The sequence below is a fragment of the Thermobia domestica genome, chromosome 11 (genome assembly GCF_964235325.1).
Source record: "Thermobia domestica chromosome 11, izTheDome1.hap1.1, whole genome shotgun sequence".
Taxonomy (NCBI): domain Eukaryota; kingdom Metazoa; phylum Arthropoda; class Insecta; order Zygentoma; family Lepismatidae; genus Thermobia; species Thermobia domestica.
The window spans coordinates 101,296,580-101,315,147 of NC_137464.1; the positions used below are offsets into that span (position 1 = coordinate 101,296,580).

General features: G+C 30.8%; 2 long non-coding RNA genes across 6 annotated transcripts in view; one reads left to right on the forward strand and one right to left on the reverse strand.

Moving 5' to 3' along the window:
- Nucleotides 1–5,321, reverse strand: part of LOC145664332 (uncharacterized) — a 137,268-nt gene extending 131,947 nt beyond the window's left edge. For 3 of the 5 annotated variants that reach the window (XR_014127372.1, XR_014127373.1, XR_014127371.1), the window contains exon 1: nucleotides 5,219–5,299. This is a non-coding gene — a long non-coding RNA (uncharacterized LOC145664332). Of the gene's footprint in view, nucleotides 1–5,218 lie in introns of all 5 variants that reach the window. The other 2 variants (XR_014127374.1, XR_014127375.1) reach the window with 2 other exon arrangements.
- Nucleotides 1–18,568, forward strand: part of LOC145664330 (uncharacterized) — a 1,055,818-nt gene that overhangs the window by 612,116 nt on the left and 425,134 nt on the right. The window contains exon 5 of the long non-coding RNA XR_014127356.1: nucleotides 15,237–15,295. This is a non-coding gene — a long non-coding RNA (uncharacterized LOC145664330). The remainder of the gene's footprint in view (nucleotides 1–15,236; nucleotides 15,296–18,568) is intronic.

Below are 18,568 nucleotides of genomic sequence, written 5' to 3' on the forward strand. Positions count from 1 at the left end.
GGTATAATGTATATTTCATAAAACTTCTTGATTTTTTTACATTGTTCATATTAGCGTAATGCTTACTTTTCTTAGTTTTATGTTACCTAAGTATAATATCCGTTTTCTTTATATAAGAAACAGGCAGACTAAAAAGAAACCAGGAAATAAAAATGGCGAAAACAAACATGGGTTACGTCTACTACCAAGTGGAAGAGGGGGTCGCCAAATCAACCCCTTCCAAATTAATTATCTACTTTTATATATATCAGTATATATCAGTATATATATATAAGTAGATAATTAATTTGGAAGGGGTTGATTTGGCGACCCCCTCTTCCACTTGGTAGTAGACGTAACCCATGTTTGTTTTCGCCATTTTTATTTCCTGGTTTCTTTTTAGTCTGCCTGTTTCTTTTTAGGTTGTTATTTCATCTTTCTTTTTCTTAAGTGAAGCTAACAAGAATATTTTAGTTTTTGTGATTTTATTAGTTTTGTCCTTTCTTAAATGACGTTTCTATACATTATATGCATGGTGACATAAATTTGTGCTTTTTCAAAGGCTTCTGTATTGTGCTTAGTTTAAATTAGCCTAAGTTCAATACTTATAATGTGCCAATCACTTGAAAATAGTGCGGGAAAATTTGATCCTGTCTTTGGTAATAGACGTTGACTAACAGATACGGGCTTGGTAAATATAGGACTCAAATTTTACAAAATGCTTTGTGTACACAAAGTACACAATTGTTGGATTTTAGTTTAATTTAATTTTAATTACCTGGAGGACATCTAGACTTTGCTAACATAACAGTTAATTATATACTAAAAATTTATAAACGGACAATAGTTCAAACTATTTTTTAAAAAAAATCAATAATTTTTGCAAAGGATTTAGCAAAAGAAAAGAACAAAAGAAGTTATTCTAACAACAGCTAGAAGGAAAGGTACAGACCACCGCACTAAACTCTCTCGCTTTAATTTTTAAAACTAAATCATGGTATGCTTCAGTTATTACTGAAACATTTAGTTACGAAAAGTGAACAAAATTATAAGGCGTTTTTGGAAAACTTTGTCGCAAGCAAACTCATTCATTAATGAAATATTTGTTTATGAGATGTCAAGAAAATCACATGAGTCATAATTTCTATTTAAAGGAATCTTAAAATGAATAAATAAATAGAATAAAATAAAAGTAAACGACCCCTTGCAGACATTTTCGTGAAAAATGATTTATGCAACACTATAGCGTTATTAATGAAATATAAAGAAAATCACCTGATTGGTTTTTAAGAAAATCATCACAAAATAAACTCCCCCAATAGTGAACTAGAACTTTAGGATTTATGCAGAGTGTTTATATCATTACAACATTTATTTATTAAATAGGACGTAAATATACACCTCCAAAATGTAAAGTGTCGATAATAAATCATGATAATGAATAAATAAATGAAATGAATTCGATATCAGAAGATAAGCTAAAGTAAAACTACTTCCTTTGGATGGGATTCAAGGTAGCTTCTTAATGTAGTATCGTCATTTCAAATTTTGCTGAGAGAGGGGAGGCAATATTTTTTTTATCTATATTACAATTGCATGTTTTCCTTATTAGTAGTATATTGCTATACAATCGATTAAAAAAATTACATATATTTCTCGAACTAAGGGATTGTGGCAATTTTCTTGTTCTGAGTTTCCCAAACGAAATCCCTGACTCAATGTCAGCGAACCTGAAGACTAGAATTAAGTTTTTTAAATATTTTAAAGAATATTTAGATATATCAGCATACTTTCAATATTACTGTGTTGAACATTAACAATGTATGTTTATAGTACTTAACCTGTACCACTTTCTCTTAGACCATTGATTTACATGGCGAATTATTTTTCTATTTTTTTTTTTTTTAAACTGGTTATTTTCTTTTTAATTGTTTGATTTTCAGATTTCCAGTGATACCAACCCGTGAGAAAATTCCCATATTGTGGATTTTTTTAAAAAACAATTTCTCAAAACGGGATATATATATATATATATATATATATATATATATATATATATATATATATATATATATATATATATACTCCATTGATGCCAACAAAATCGTCTACGTGCGAGTAGAGATGTGAATCTTAAATAAACGGGAAATTAATGCTAATTATCAAATTTTGTTAGCATAAAATGCATATTAATGTTAAAGTGATTCATGCAGCGACTTGAGAATTTTAAAACACAAGTGCCAAGGAACGTTATTTATACTCTGTTATTGAAAAAAAAGAAAGAAAAATGAAAGAAAGAACAGAATTAACAGAAGAAGGTAAAAACGAGAAACGACAACTACCAAAACTTTTCATACGAAATGACTTGAGGAAAGAAGTTTATCTAGTTTTATTACGCTCAGTGGAAGATCATGGCACACAAGTGTAAGGAAATATTAAAATCACAACAGAATGTACCTATTTTCATCAGCATTTTCAATTGTCTCTTTCAATTAAGGAAAATACGTGTTCATAAGCTGTTTGATGAACGTAGACGATCGGAATTTTTGGATCTTTCATTCATATATTGAAGAAACTGACTGATATACACTAATTCCACTGTTTCACTAATTTATAATTTTTAAAAATTTTGTTACTAGTATAGCGTGGGAAATTCCAGTGCAAAACGGGAATTTATGCCTGTCGAGTTGGGAATTTGTAACGTTTCAGGTTGGCATCACTGCTGATTCCTTCTTCAGATCAATTTGAATATACCTTATTTTGTGGAAGTTTTATTTACTTACGCACACTTTTTATATTGAATAATCAAGTTCAATGTAAGTAATATTAAATATTTATACCGTAGCTATATAGTGCTAAATTGATCTTAAACAAGCGAGTGACATTTAACTAGAGGAAACCAATAAAATCATATCACTGAAGTTCCGGTTCATTTAAAAGCAAACAGAAAAATAATAATCCCTCATATAAAGTAACGGTCAAACAAATTAACAATGATGACCAATCTATTCCTCACCGTTTAAAAGAAAAATAACATTATTTCAAAATTCCAGAAGGTAAGCTAAGAGTAGTGTCAGAACCAAGCCTCAACGCCATCTGAGATACCGCTGAATTCTTATTATAGGAGAAAGATTTGCTCCGTGGAAACAAATATTTTATAAACTTGTTAACACAAAATAAAAAATATATATATTGCGTACGGGATCACATATTATATTCACGATTAGAAATCCCAAATATCGAAAGTGTGGCACTTTGTAGTCCCTCCTTGGTCCTGCTAGGGCTAAAACAAAGCTTACTTTCCTTAGGTTGGGAACGAGAGGGGAGCTAAGCATTCAATGTCAGCGAACCTGAAGAGTAGAATATTTTTTCAGGCTCTTTTAAAATTATTTAGAAATATTAATTTTTACTTTAAATAACTTTTACTCGTAGCTCCTGTATGTTTGTTGAAAAATACAGTAAAGTCTCTCTTATCCGGCTTCTCTTTAACTGCCTGTCGGCTTAACCAGTTCATGTTCCAAGAAATAACTACTTCATTTTAGTTATCTGTTACGTCAGTACTCTACAACGTTATACAGCTCCATAAATCACACACGTTTTTAAGTAGATTTTTAAAAATATTTTTAAGCCCAAATATGGTTTCTTTCATTTAGTAAAAATATTTATAAATTACAGCACTATACTTAATTCAGTAATGTAGGCTCAATCATATATTTTTTCTGGAGTTTTCTTCCAGCGTAAATAACTGTGTGGTTTGTATGATAGCTTACTGTGCTTTATTCAATATACAGTATTTTGTTCAAATGATGTGAGTGTCACTAGATACCTTGTGGTCGAAACCAGGCCCGTATCCAGGGGGGTCTAGGGGGCCGGACCCCCCTAAATTTTCGCTGCCCCCCTAAAATTTTCACGGTAGACTTGCAAATGAACTATAATACGATGATAAACTATAGTATGGTTGGATCGCCTCCTCCCCCTAACTTCAGCCGGCCCCACCTACATTTTTGGCCTGGCTACCGGCCTGGTAGAAACTTCTTATTTTAGTAACTTAAATTTATTGAACTATTAATACTGCAAGCCATTTTAACTATTATAGGGATGCTATATAATTTTAGGGGCTATGAAATAGTAATTTTCGTTTTAACCGATTTTTTTCCTTATCCGATCAGGGTCCGGTTCCATGGTGGATGGTTACCAGGGATATATAACTCTAGTGAAGCTCCAATTACTTGAATTCTAGTCATTCACATTGCAAAATATTCGGATCAATATCGTAAAAAAATACATTAGGAAAAACTTATTCAAATGCAAACTGTATGTATTCGTTCGTCAAGATAAATAATCTTGAAATTCGTGTTAAAATCAACGTTATAATGAATGACACCAGCTTAAACCGTAGTTTTAGAAGCATCTTGAAGGAACTTGTTTCAATCATTAAGAAGTATATCACAAATTCTGTAAAACAAAGAACAATAATACAAGTTGGGTTGCATATTAATTATATGTCATATTTAAACTGTGTGTTAACTTATATAATATAAAAGTTCAAATAGGTTCTCAAAAACTTTCATTTTTTTTACCTGCCGCTATTGCCATCTATCAACAGTCTAGGTAAATATAATGTATAGTGTATTGTCATGTGTTAGTTATTACGAGGTTGCTTTGTTTATGGTAATAGGTTGTAAAAGAGCTCTACGGATGAGCTGGAAACGTTCCAAATTGTCAAGTAATTGTTTGAGGAATCTATTGGTACTTTTTTCTTTGTTCAATTGTTATAATTTTACTGTCATTTTCTGTATTTTTAAAAATGCTTGTTACAGAAGTGTCCTTATTTTCAAAACACATTAGATCATTTTTTTATTAAACAAAAGCATTTTTAGAAATTAAAAAAAATATTTCATAATATTATTTTGTTTTAATGATTTCCCCAATAATCTGGATTTTTGCATATTCCGATTACGTCCAGAATTTATTTATCCGGATCACTGGGGTTTCACTGCATATATGAATTAAACGGGCAATATTCAGCTCATAATTCGTTGGTTTTGCAGACTGAAAGAATCAAAAGTAGAAGTTAACCAAATGTCCAATTAAGACGGAGTTCTGCTCAAAGAATAAAACTTATACTTTTGGCTTCTATTTCTATTATTTTATTAACATTTTCCAAAGGAAGTCCGAAAATGTCGATTTTTTTAAAAAAAATTATTTTATATAGACTATATGTGAATATTTTACTTACCAATATTTCATGGAAAGGCACTATAAAATATAGTATAGAGTAGTATGGATAAACTTTAGCAATGGCTTCCATGCATTCATTCCTGCACAGGAAAAGAAGCTTGGGGTGTGATTTAAAAAAAAAAAAGAAAGAAAGAAAAAGGAAGGAACCTGTTTACGTTAATACCCTCCTTTCACCTCCTTCTCTTCCCATCTCTTAAGTAGGAAAAATAAAAGCCCATGGAAGAAGGAAAAATGGCTGGAGAGGGAGGAAACCCCAACGTGGCAATTTATTTTGCTGGAGAATACATGTAAGAGGAGGACCTCTGAGAAATCTTCCATCTCTCTCGCACTCTTAATTCAAACAAAACATTGGTGCATCGTTGCTCCACAGCCAACTGGGCTCACTGCAACCATTTTCTTCTTTCCATCCTCCTCCTCCTCCTCTTATGATTCTTGGCTCTTTGTTCTCCTGTGAGGTATCACCTGCAGGCTCTGCAGCCAAACCTAGCTCCCAGCTACATACCTAGAATACATCCGATGTTACAAAACCAAGAGAGCTGGATTAAAAGATTAAGAAAACCATCATAAGAAATATCATTGTAAAATATAACTATTAAATTAGGGTTCTTAGTTATACAATATTTTCAAAATAATCCATCAATATAGATGAATAACTTTATTTTTTTAAGAAGAGGTCAGAAGTAGATACAGTCTCGATTTAAAATGAGACATGAACGTTTTTCATGATTTTTGTCTTGGATCTATGGCGCTTTATCTTTTTTTCAACGAAATTAAAAAAAAAAATATGTCACTGAATTCTCTCTCTATGTGTGTGTGTGTACCTGTTATTTGCGAATTTTTCAATTCTGAGCCCTCCATTTGATAGTGCATTAAAAACTATCTCAAGGAAGTGACGGAATTTTTCGCGTCACTCTTACTGTTCCTCATATATTGGACAAAAAAGTTCGGATTTCGGGAAATTTAAGGAGACATATCTCGGGAACCGTAAGTCATAGAGAGATGATATTTTGGGAATTTTTCAATTTTGATCCCTCCATTTTGAGCATATTTCTTCTTAAAACTTCATATCATAAAACCTTTTAACAGAACGCTTTTTAAAAAATGTGGAAAAAATTTAGAACTCAAGCAAATTATAAATGTATAGATATATTACAAGAATTGTTTAATGAGTATAATAATAAAGTACGTAGAACAATTGGTATAAAGCCTGTAGAAGTTAATAAGATTTTTTTTAAAAGTTCGTTCTGGCAAGCTCTTGAAGCATTCTCAACTGGCTGTATTATAGAATAATAGTGCAATATAAATAGCAATGAACTACAGATATATTAAATGCAACTGTATCAATGGAAGCTTCAGGGACATATTACATTTGAAATTTATTATGTAAAGGTTCTTCAGTAAACTCACACACTATTTTCTTTTAAATTATAGTGCTTAACTTAAATATAATGAAGAATTCTACAAAAGAAACTAATAACTATTTCCTATACGCCAGAAATTTTAGTGCATAACAAACATAATGAAGTATTTTACAAAATAAACTAATAACTGTTTCCTATATACTCGTACCAGAAATTTCGGTGCGTAGCTTACGACATTATAATTGTTTGTCTCCCAAATTGTTTACATTATACAAACGGTTATTAAAAGAAACGTTTTTTTTTTTCAAAATGTTTTGTATAATGCATAAATTTGGGATGACGTCATAAACTATGCACCCAAATTTCTGGTATATAGGAAACAGTTATTAGTTTCTTTTGTAGATTTCTTCATTGTCTTTAAGTTATGCACTAACATTTCTGGTACATAGTCTGGTACATAAGTTGTGCACTAACATTTCTGGTACATAGGTATGTAGGGCAACCATAACGCGTAAAAAGCAGTAAAAGCATAATGGAATTTTTTACCTATGGTTGATACCATATCTGTGATTTTGAGCACTTTACATATCCAAATTTGCCAATCTTATAAGCATAATAAAGCATAATTTACAGAAATAAAGCATAAAGCATAATGCTTAATGCTTTTTATTCCAGAACCCTATGTATGTGTACAATAAAGAAAAATATGTTTATATATTTCCTGCCAAAGAAAAAAAAATAATCAACAAAGACTGTTACCAATGCAGCAAACAATGGAAATCAACTGCCAATTAATTGCTTTTACACGTAACAATGGAAAGTTCGAATTCCTCGTCTCTCTACACCTTCTACTCAGAAGGAATTTTTATTTCCGGACTTTGTGTTAAAAGGCAGGCACGACTGGTTGTGCTTATTCCAAGATGACAAAATCAAGAGTATATGCAATCTCAGAGAGTAACAGAATGCCCAACTGACCATTTCAAAGTAGAAGGCGGTAATCTATTTTGTACTCTTTGTTCTGACCATTAAATATGAGAAGAAATCTACTGTGCAGCTACATGTTTCTTCTTCGAAACACCGCTTAAGGAAAAGTGCGCCAAATGAGGTAGTATGTTGTATTGATGTAATTTTTAGTGGGAATAATGAATAGCTTCATGTGCATTTTTAATGCTTGTGTAATAAAAACGAGCAAAATAAAATAAATATGTACTAGAAATGGGTAAAAATGAAGTATAATTCAAGGAACAAATATTAAGTCATAATTTAGGAACAAGCATAATAAAGCATAATGTAGGGAAAAATAAACCATAATATACAGCTGTATAAAGCATAAAGTTGGTTGCCTTAGTTATTAGTTTCTTTTGCAGAATTCTTCATTTTCTTGAAGTTATGTGCTAACATTTCTGGTATATAGGTAACAGTTATTAGTTTCTTTTGCACAATTCTTCATTATCTTTAAGTTATGTTCTAATATTTCTGATATATAGGAAACAATTATTAGTTTCTTTTGTAGAATTCTTCATTATCTTTATGTTCTAACATTTCTGATATATAGGAAACAGTTATTAGTTTCTTTTGTAGAATTCTTCATTATCTTTAAGTTATACACTAACATTTCTGATATATAGGAAACAGTTATTAGTTTCTTTTGTTGAATTCTTCATTACCTACACTGTTTGTCCACCACAAAGTTCATAACTTTGGTGTTGCATAAAAACACAGAACAAATGAACTTAAATTCAAATCAAGCTCAATATCTCAAAGAGAACTGCAACAGAAATGTTTTCTTTTTATATTTTTATTTTTACAATTTCATTTTTTGTAATTATCCAAATTTTACAATTGTAATTGAACAATGTAATAATTTTATTGATAGCGATACAAAGATTCTGCCAGGTATTGAAAATGTGTTAACTGTTGGTTATGACAACTTAGCAAAAAGTTCTTTTTGAGGGGCATAATGACAATGATTTCTTATACGTATCTGATAAGCAAGATGTTTTGTTGTTTTAGTTTCTAATTCTAGTTTTAGTTTTTTCTCTTGTTAAAAAAAAACTCCATAAGTCCAAGACATATACATTGAAAAGTACTTATGATCCCTGTTAAACTGGAACTCTTAAACTATACTAGCTTTGTATTAGACTTTTGTTATTGCACAATTGATGAGATCAAATTGTGTTTTGTAGTGTGTGATTTGGACCAGTGGAGTTTTATTATTATAAGTATTTAAGTATTTATCGTTTTGAAATTTTATAGAGTTTATAGTTTTTTTTCGTGCTACTTGAAGTTTGTATGCGTTTACAAATGTTTGATGAACTTCTACAGTGTTCGTAATGAACGGTTTGTGAGATCATGTTGTAATTTGACCATAGGCCCAAAATATAATAGCAATGATAGGTTTAAAGTAGGTCGTCCATGATTGTGTCATTTTTTTTAAAAAAAAATAATGATTTAATTTTTTTTATTGATAGCAACGAAACAAATAGTTACAAGGTATCCATCAGAATCCATGTATGTTCACTTCCTTTTATGAATCAGCTTATTTCAAAGTTAAGATTTTTGATTTGAGGAATAAATCAAATTTTTACCTGCACTTCATTTCATCATATACATTATATACTATACTCAGGCCTAATTCTTCTGTAGTCCTAACCAGATTAATATATATATAAATAAATAATTCTTGATGCCAATTTCCCAATGAAACTAGCAACAAATGAATGTGCATGGCCCCAGAGAAGGCTTTACCTTCTGCGGCTCACCCATCTTCAGGTAGGAATGAAATTGCACTTTTAAAAAAATAAATAAATCTTCAATATTGTTAGGATGTTATAGATTTCTTTTTATCCGAAGTTGAATCCGGAAATAAATCCTCATGCAAGGATTTATGATAGGCCTCCCCGATCTCACATTTTCCCGTAAGTTTTACGTGTTGCTGGCATATTTTACGTTATACACTTTTATTTTATACATAAAAAGATTTCTTTCGTTTTTTAATAAGTAAAATAAATTATAGTACTGGACCTTTACAAATATTTTTTTAGATATTACGATTTTTTTAATTTACAGAAATTAAATTCTCATACATTGTTAATAACGCAAGCAAATTATATATTGTAGTATTTGTTGAGAAAATGTAACAGGTTGCGTATTATCTCCTATCTAACTGACTTCACAATCTTATGTTTGAAAACAATTCTGTATTAGCATCTTAAGCATTCGTCTGTCAAAGCGTCCCGATCATATCGCAGTTTCGATGGATCTGATATAATATTGATGACAGGAACAAAAGCTACTGTAAAAACTAATAAAAGCAAAAACTCCAAGTCGTAGATTTCTATATGTCCCGCATGGATTTTTGAACATATAAACAAGGATATAAGACTGCTGACAAGCACAAAAATGATGTTTTTAAAACAAAACTAAAAAGCAACAAACATTTGTGTAATATAGTTGTTGGTATTTGAATTTAGATTTCTTTCGGCATTGAGGTTATATGAGACGGGAACATGCAGCTTAACGTGGGATCAAAACCTCATGAACTCCCATTGGGAATTGCAGTATACTTTTTTGTGTGTGTGTGTGTGTTAGGCTAATTTCGATGAAACTGCTGCAGATTCCAATTAGAATTGTTCTGCATTACTGTGTGAAACGATATGTGTGTCTCTTCAATGTGAATTCTGAATATAACATATCATCAGTTATTTCTCCCTAAGAATCCTAAAATACTCTGAAAACTCTGGCAATTCTATTTTTTTTTTTTTTTTAGGAAATCGCGATAAACAAATTGTTTTTGCTAACATGAAAAAATAATGCTAGGTGAGAATCGCATCGTGTAAAATTGTGAAGTTGATATTAAAATACGTTTCGCCGCACAAGAACTTTCATTTAGGCACGAATAAGGCGATAGTTCACAGTATAGTTTATGAAATATAATCTAAAAATTATAATTAAACATGTAATTTTCCTAAATTTAATAATATGTAAAAAAATGACATATGTGAGGATAGATCCTTATGCAAAATTAAAAGTAATAGGAGTCTAATATCATTATCAACAATAATGTTTATTTACCACTTGTTGATATGTATAAAAAAGTAATAAGTTCTCATGAAATTTATGGAAAAATAATAATTGACATGAATATATAATCTCTAACAGAGATAATATAATTGACCTATTTACGTGCTTTTTAAAATATAACTTCTATGTTGAATATATAAATACATAGTGTTTTTGTAGTTTGAATATTATAATAAATGTTCTTTGTTTTACCGTAATGAGTGAAAGATACCTTAACACCAATTTCAAAATTGAAACATTTACTACGGTGTATTGCTTGCAAAGGTTGTCCGCTAAATTTTTAAAGTTCGCGATTTTACATAATTTTTTAAATAATTAATAATAATAATTTAATTACACATTTGACGTGCTAAGAATAGTGTTAGTCAAGTATAGCAATGAAATAAATTATTTATAGGATAGAAGATAGCTAACTATATTTGTAACAAATATCAGCATTATGTATAAAGTTAAATGTTTAGCATATGATTTTCTATATCCAAACAAACTGGTCACTCTTACCTCTCTTTGAAGATCTCTGTTCTTACCTACATTTGGAATTAAATCAAACAAAAAATAGATTTTCTTCTGCCATTTAAGATTTTAATTTAGATCCAAAGTATTAGCTCTGCTTCCATACGATTACCAGAATATGGATTACTAAAGCAAAGAAAGTGGCCATTTTTTTGTACAATACTGTACATAAGCGCACTAGTAAGATACCATTATGTAAGAACAAGTCATATATAGAACAAAATGAAAGAAAAACTACTGAAGTAGCTCTAATAATAAGAACAATATGTGTTTAATATTAAAATATAAATACTATATGTGTAAAAAAGAATCATAAACCAAATGTTGATTTCAGCAGGATAAAACGTAATAAATAATATTAAGAAAGAACTCTATCTCCTATTACAGTACAATACTAACGTAAGTAATAATAAGAGAATGATTCGTGCCATTTATAAACATTAGTTTTCCTTAAAATGTGATTTCGTACTTAGAATGAGATGCTACTTATTTACTAAATATTGGCTGTATAACTATTTTCTAATACAGTATTAAAAAATTAATGCTTGTTGTTATCGTCTTCCTGTTAAAACATATAGGTTAAAGACCTTTCAGCAATCGTTCATAGTCACAATAATATTGATGTACTAGAAATACACATTTTTTAAAACTTTTTTTTACACTTTCAATTTTATCATTATTTGTTCTATTAATGTTCAACCAAATCACACTTAAAAATCACACAAATCACACTTAAAAATTCAAGTTTAGATCTTATAATAGTTCATGACTACTCGACTAGTTTCTAAGTAAATTGCGGTAGGGGGTCATGGTGGCCTAGTGGTAGAGCGCTTACCTCTGGTACATGGGGTCCCTAGTTCGATCCCCGGCCAAGCAAGTTTGTGGTGGATAACATCGTGCTCGTGATTTTCTCGGAATACTCCCGTTTCCTCCTCTCACTTTCTCATTCCACCAATTCTTCCATTATCATTCACTTGCTTTAATTATCGTCTCTCTTAGCTCAAAATGACATAATCGTGGGATGTTAAACTCGAAGATTTCATTTCATTTCATTTTTTAAGTAAATTGCCGATTATGATGTTTGCATGTTTAATAATATTAGTAACATGATTGTACAATGTGAGTTAAGAATTCAGCTGTTACACCAAGATCTTGTATGAATTCTATTTTTCAAAATACATTTATCACTTAGAGTATACGAAGTCAAAACTTAGGTAATTAGTAGTATATTTGCATTTGCTACTATTTATTCTCATGCTACTATTACGAATCAATTTAATAATAATAACACAAGTAGATTACGGTAAAATTTTAAAACAAAACTTTTTAAACAAACTTTTCACCTGAAATAGCGTTTCCAAGAAATTTCCTTTTGTTAAGCTGTACCTTTATAAGTTCATAGTAATGTCTTATTCTTTAGTAAAATAGCGCTCAACAATGAGCAAATTGGCTCAACAATACTAGTTTTGGACAGTAGTACATTTTGGAGGGGTTAAAGAAAGTTTCATTATTAAATTCTAGTATCGTATGTTTTTGTATTTTACATATTTTGAATTTAGCGAAATAACATGTGCAAAATTGAACAAACAGATCCAAGGTATCGTAAACTAGTTATTTATAAATTATTCAAGCAAGAAAGTGAGAATAAAGTGATTTTTCTGATAAATAAATAGAAATAAATAAAAATAAGTGAAGATCATAACTTCTTTATTACATCTATAGTGCTTGTAACATACGAAACCACCTGTATTTTTAGGAAAAATGCTTTGATTAGTTCAATAAAGGAACTATATTGTGGAAAGGGACGCTAGATAATGGAGCAAACTTTGAGATTACTTCACTGAACATTAATTAAATAAGAGGACCAATAATTAAGTAAAGTAGAAAAATAGTCAGTTTCCGAATCATCTGGCTCATTAACTCATGAAGAATATCACATGAAGAAAGATTCAGTTTTTACACTTTCATATCAAAAAGTTTATTGACCTGTTTTAGGAGTTCGTAATTTATCCCATACTTAATCAACGATGTCGAAATAATGTCCTTAGCAGTACATCACATCCACAGATAATTTTTGTAGTCTAGAAATTTAAAATACGTTTTTTGTCCTCGAATTATCTATATGGTCGTCATTCTGACAAAAAATAAGCAAGTTTAAAGTACTAGTTTTGAGATATAGCAGTTTTAAAGTTAAGAAACTATTGCTAAAATCTGTTTAACAATATGAATCAATACCTATATATATTTTGTTCTTATTCCTATATATAGTATATAATTTAATTTCTCTTGCACTGTTCATTCTTGCACTAACCACTGTCATCATATATCATCATATTTGTACGACTGAAACAATGGCAACAATATGTTTGTACTAGAAAATACTTTCTTTGCGGGAGATCATTTGGTTTAAGGTTTAGAGAAGAACAAAAGGAAGTGCATGTTATGAAATAGAATAGTGGAAAATACATAATATTTTTACTTGGTAGACAGAATAAGAACGAAGTAGTAGATGCAACACCATACTTCAATAATAATCATACTACTAGCAAATTTACTGCTTTGCCATCGTTTGGTCACATACGGTATTAATTTTGTACTTTCGAAGGACAGCATAAAATCACACATGAGAATAACGACACATTTTATCATGCATAGAACACGTAAGAGTAACATTTCTTTTTGTCTGTTGAACACTTAACACTTTGTTCATGTCGTACAACAGATAAATTGTTTAAAATATGATCTATGCAATGGTGTATACAAAGTAAAGACTCTTGTCTTTTTAAACCCTTTCTTTCAATAAGTTATAGTGAAAAATAAAGATTGTAGTGAAATCCGTATACAAAACTCGCGCGTAAACTGAAATTATATTGATTTGGATGGCTGAAATCCTCCTCTTTGATAAAATTTTGTACACCACTGTTCTCTGAATAAATAATAAAAATATAAGTAATTTTTAAATGATCTTCCAAACCTCTCTGTACGTTATCAGGTTACTCAGAAACTGTCATTTTGTTAGAAATATGATTATTATTTAAGAATTCTGGAGTATCCATTGATCTTCCGTTTTTTCGTTTACCAGTCTAGAACTTTCGAATCATTATCTTATCAATTTTCCCAGTAAATATTCAACTAAATCATTTCTCTTAAACCAGGTTGGAAGGAAATGAGTTCGCTTTCAAAATTTTAATTGGAAATCCAATCGGAAAAAAAGACCATTAGGGATACCTAGGCACAGATGGGAGGACAATATTAAGTTGGATCTTGCAGAATTAGAAATACAAACTAGAAAGTGGATCTAGTTGGCTAAGGACAGAAGCAGACGTGCACCCTGAATTTTTTGTTGTAAGGGGTCCAAAAGGTTTCTTCTTTTTGGCGGAAGGCTCCAATACATCTACTATATGTAGTATTGAACCTATGTTATTGTGCAACTGAAAAGACGATAAGTAGTTGTTAATTATTGCCACTTGTACTCTCAGAGAAACATAGTATATATATATTATATTTATATGCAAAGAAAGAGTATAGTTGAGGTATCAAATAAAATCTTTAAGCTGCCCAATAACCAATAATTTATCTGCTAAACAAGTATAGTTGTGTTTAGAAAATATACAATTATCACTCGAGTTACAAATTTCTTTTGGGGATCTGGACCCAGTGGACCACCGCGTGGTTATGTTCCTAGACAGAAATCAATCGAGAGCTTTTGGAATGCGGCATTGAATCTCCAGGTCAGTAGCGAATCTAGAAGGCAAAAACTGAGGAGGCCAGTCAGAACCCAGACTATGATGGGCATATCATGAGTTTACTGTAAGCTTTCAAAAATATATAAATAATACCTTACACAATTTTTGTTACTCAAATAAGTGGGGGCCTAGTTCCCGTCCCCGGTCTAGATCCGCCACTGCTCCGGGTTGCATATGCTATAGAATTAGTTATTTAATTTCTCTTAAAAGAAGAAAAAGAAAATTGTTATACATCTCTGTGTGTGTGTCTGTTTATGTGTGCAGTATGTATATCTCTTATTTTTATTTTGATTCTCTTCTGGTTTACTTTCAGTTGCAGAAATGCTTAGCAGGACTGTTGGACGTGCGGTATCAATTGATGGACTTAAGGTGGTAAGCTTCTTTTCCTAGTAATTTTCTTACTGGTTAAATAAGTTGTAACAGATCAGTGGCGTATGCATGATTTTGGGCCTATGTTTAGCAGAAGGGGTCTAGCTCTTTTCTCTAAAAGAAAAAAAAAGTTACAATTTTGATAATTTCTGTTTACATTCGGTTAATTTAGGGTAGTTAGATTAGTTTAGTTTAGGTTAGGTTAGGTCAGGTTAGTTTATATTATATTAGTGTAGGGGTCCCGCATAATTTTCCAGAAAATGATAGAATTTCGCTTATTTCTACCAATATTAGGTTAGTTTAGGTAAGTTCAAGTTAGCTTAGGTTAGTTCAAGTTAGCTTAGGTTAGTTTATGTTAGGTTAGGTTAGATTTGGTTACACGTCTAAGTACTTGCATCATTCATTTCTCTTGTAAATTTTGTGTTTTTTACGTGCTTCTGGACCCCGTGTACTAAACATACTCCTGATTTTGTTTTGGGAGGGGCATTGGTAACTTTATTCCTGGAAATGTGAACATTTTGTAAGATATTTCGGCATTACTCCTGTATCGCCGGACCAATTTGAAAATCGAAAAAAGTACCAAAATATACTGCATTCGGTTACATTTGGTTGGATTACATTACGTTACGTTAGATTACGTTATTAGGCTTGTAGTTTTACTATACGGATCCATAATATAAGTAGTAGTAGTAGGAACGGGTTAGAAGCCCCGCAGGGGTTTGTTAGGTTCTGTTCTCGACATGAAATGGGCAAATTAAAGACTTGCTCAATTTTTTCTGTGCATTTTACAGTCTATGGATCCGTATAATCAAATAAGTGTACCTCTCCGCGAAATAGTCCATCCGCCTCCACATACAGTGCTGCTTACAACATCAAAAACAATCAGCAAATACAACTACTTTCTTACTTTCACTATTCCCCTTACCTGACTTTCACTCATTCTTCCTCGCAAACTTAAATAAATTTTCCAATTGACCTGGTATATTTCCTAAAACTGGTCCGGCGATACAGCAGTTAATCCGATATTTCAATTATTTTAAAATAGTAAATAAAATTTCGGAGAGGGCTTAAGCCCGGAAGCCCCCCTTAAATACGCCACTGTAACAGATATTCCTTTTTAGAAGAGATTTTTCCTGTTAAAATGTCTCATAAAATTTCCAACAGATTGCATAGTCACGAATTTATGTAAATAATGGTAAATAAATATTTATGAATACCGTTTATTAAACCCTATTTCTACCCATTAATTTGAATATATTAACATTGTCTGATTGTTTCGTGTTAAAATGTCTCATAAAATTTCCAACAGATTGCATAGTTAGCTACAAATTTATATAATAACGATAAATAAATCTTTATAATACAGTTTATTAAACCCTATTTCCACCTATTTGAAAATAATAACATTGATTTTTTGTGCTAAAATGTTTCATAAAATTCCCAGCTGTTTCCACAGTCACGAACTTTTCATAAACAACTATAACTACATTGTTTCAAGTACAGTTTATTAAACCCTGCTTCTACCTTTTAATTTGAAAATATTAACGTTATCAGATAAAATAACGTAAATGGATGTAGTAGAAATAGTGGTATTATAATATTTGTTAGTGGAGTTTCTCCATCACATTTCAATTTACAAACGAAATGTACTTGGGCATTATTTATCATTTCTGTATTTAGTGGTGCACGGTTTATTAAATGAAAGCGCATACGTTGATTTGAAATCAAGTTCGATAACATGTTTTCGACTAGAAAATAAAAGTGTAAAAAAGTTAAATATAACAGAGAAATTTGAAGTTAAATTAAATAATAAACATCATAATTTACTTTTAATATAAGTATACTGAAGGGGGAAAAGGTGTGGAATGCATGATTTAATGAACTTCCAATTATTAGGAACACTATACTTACACATATACTCCAGTTTCGAAGGACAGATACATTCATAACAACAATTGTCACAAGAAATGAGACCGTCTCATCTCGAAAAGATTTCATAAAATTAATGTCTCGTCTCGGAAATTATATCTGTTTCTACTGGAAGAGTTCAGTCTCATCACGAAAATTCTGTCTCATCTTACCTAATGGAGATGCCTAATGGCCATGTGAATAGGACCCGGATTCGATTTTCGAAAGGAATTCATGTGGCACGGGGCTCACATTTAAACTCTACTAGTAAATCCATGTCTCATACTGTCTCGCTGCCGAAAGGGACGCTAAACTCAAATGAAACCAAATCTTGTCTAGTGAAAAACCCTACAGAAAGCACTTGCATAAAATGTAAAAATGAAACAGAATTGTTCAATATTTCAGGAATGAATCAAAACTTTCAGTTAGATCACAAAACACAAAAAGTTAGAATACTGTTGAATCAAACATTGTTCTAATTGAATATGACTGAAATTTAACGTGTAATAAGGAGAAAGTTCAAGTCAGCATGAATAGAAATAGCATACAATAGGTTGTTGTTGAAATTTAGAGTTATTTATCCTACACTTTTTATGGTATACATGTTGGACGCACTCTGTTCATCTGATGAACTTAGCAAATTTCAAAGTAATTATTGTATGTATAGAAATTGTAACAATTTCAATTGTAAATTGTAACAGTTTGGAAATTAAAATGATTTTAAAAAACTGTAAACTCCATCTTCTCTAAATAAAAGGTACGGACCACCGCCCTAAACGTTCTCGTCCAATTTCTTAAACTAACTTACATCATGCTACAGTTATAACTGCAACATTTATTAGTGAAATATGAATAAAAGTATAGGCGTTTTCGAAGGACGTTTCAAGCAAAGAAAATTGATCCTCAAAAGTATATGAGCCCTTGTGAGTATTTTCATATGAAATAATTTACACAATATAATAAGTAGGGTAGAAGGGGGGAATTGGGAGGTATGTTTTTTCAACCTTTTTTTCCTCAGGTTATAGAAGCTTTTCTAATTTTTAAGAATTTATTGTATGTTGCAGATTCTTGTGCATGTGTACCTACTGTAGTGGTAAACTTTCGGCATCGTTACTTTTGATGCTGCAACATCTTTATTGTTGGTGTGATTTCCACCCAATTACACCTAAAGGGGTAATTGGGTGCAAAACGATTAAAACCATTGCCGGTGCACATAAACCAGTGAGGGTGATTGGGTGTAAATGAAGAAAGCTTAAGCTTTCATTTGTTGCATATAACTTGTATTCCACTTAAAAACTAAATTAATAGTTTTATACAGCCTAGAAAAAAAATATACATTTGTTTACGCAAAATATGGAGTAACTTATT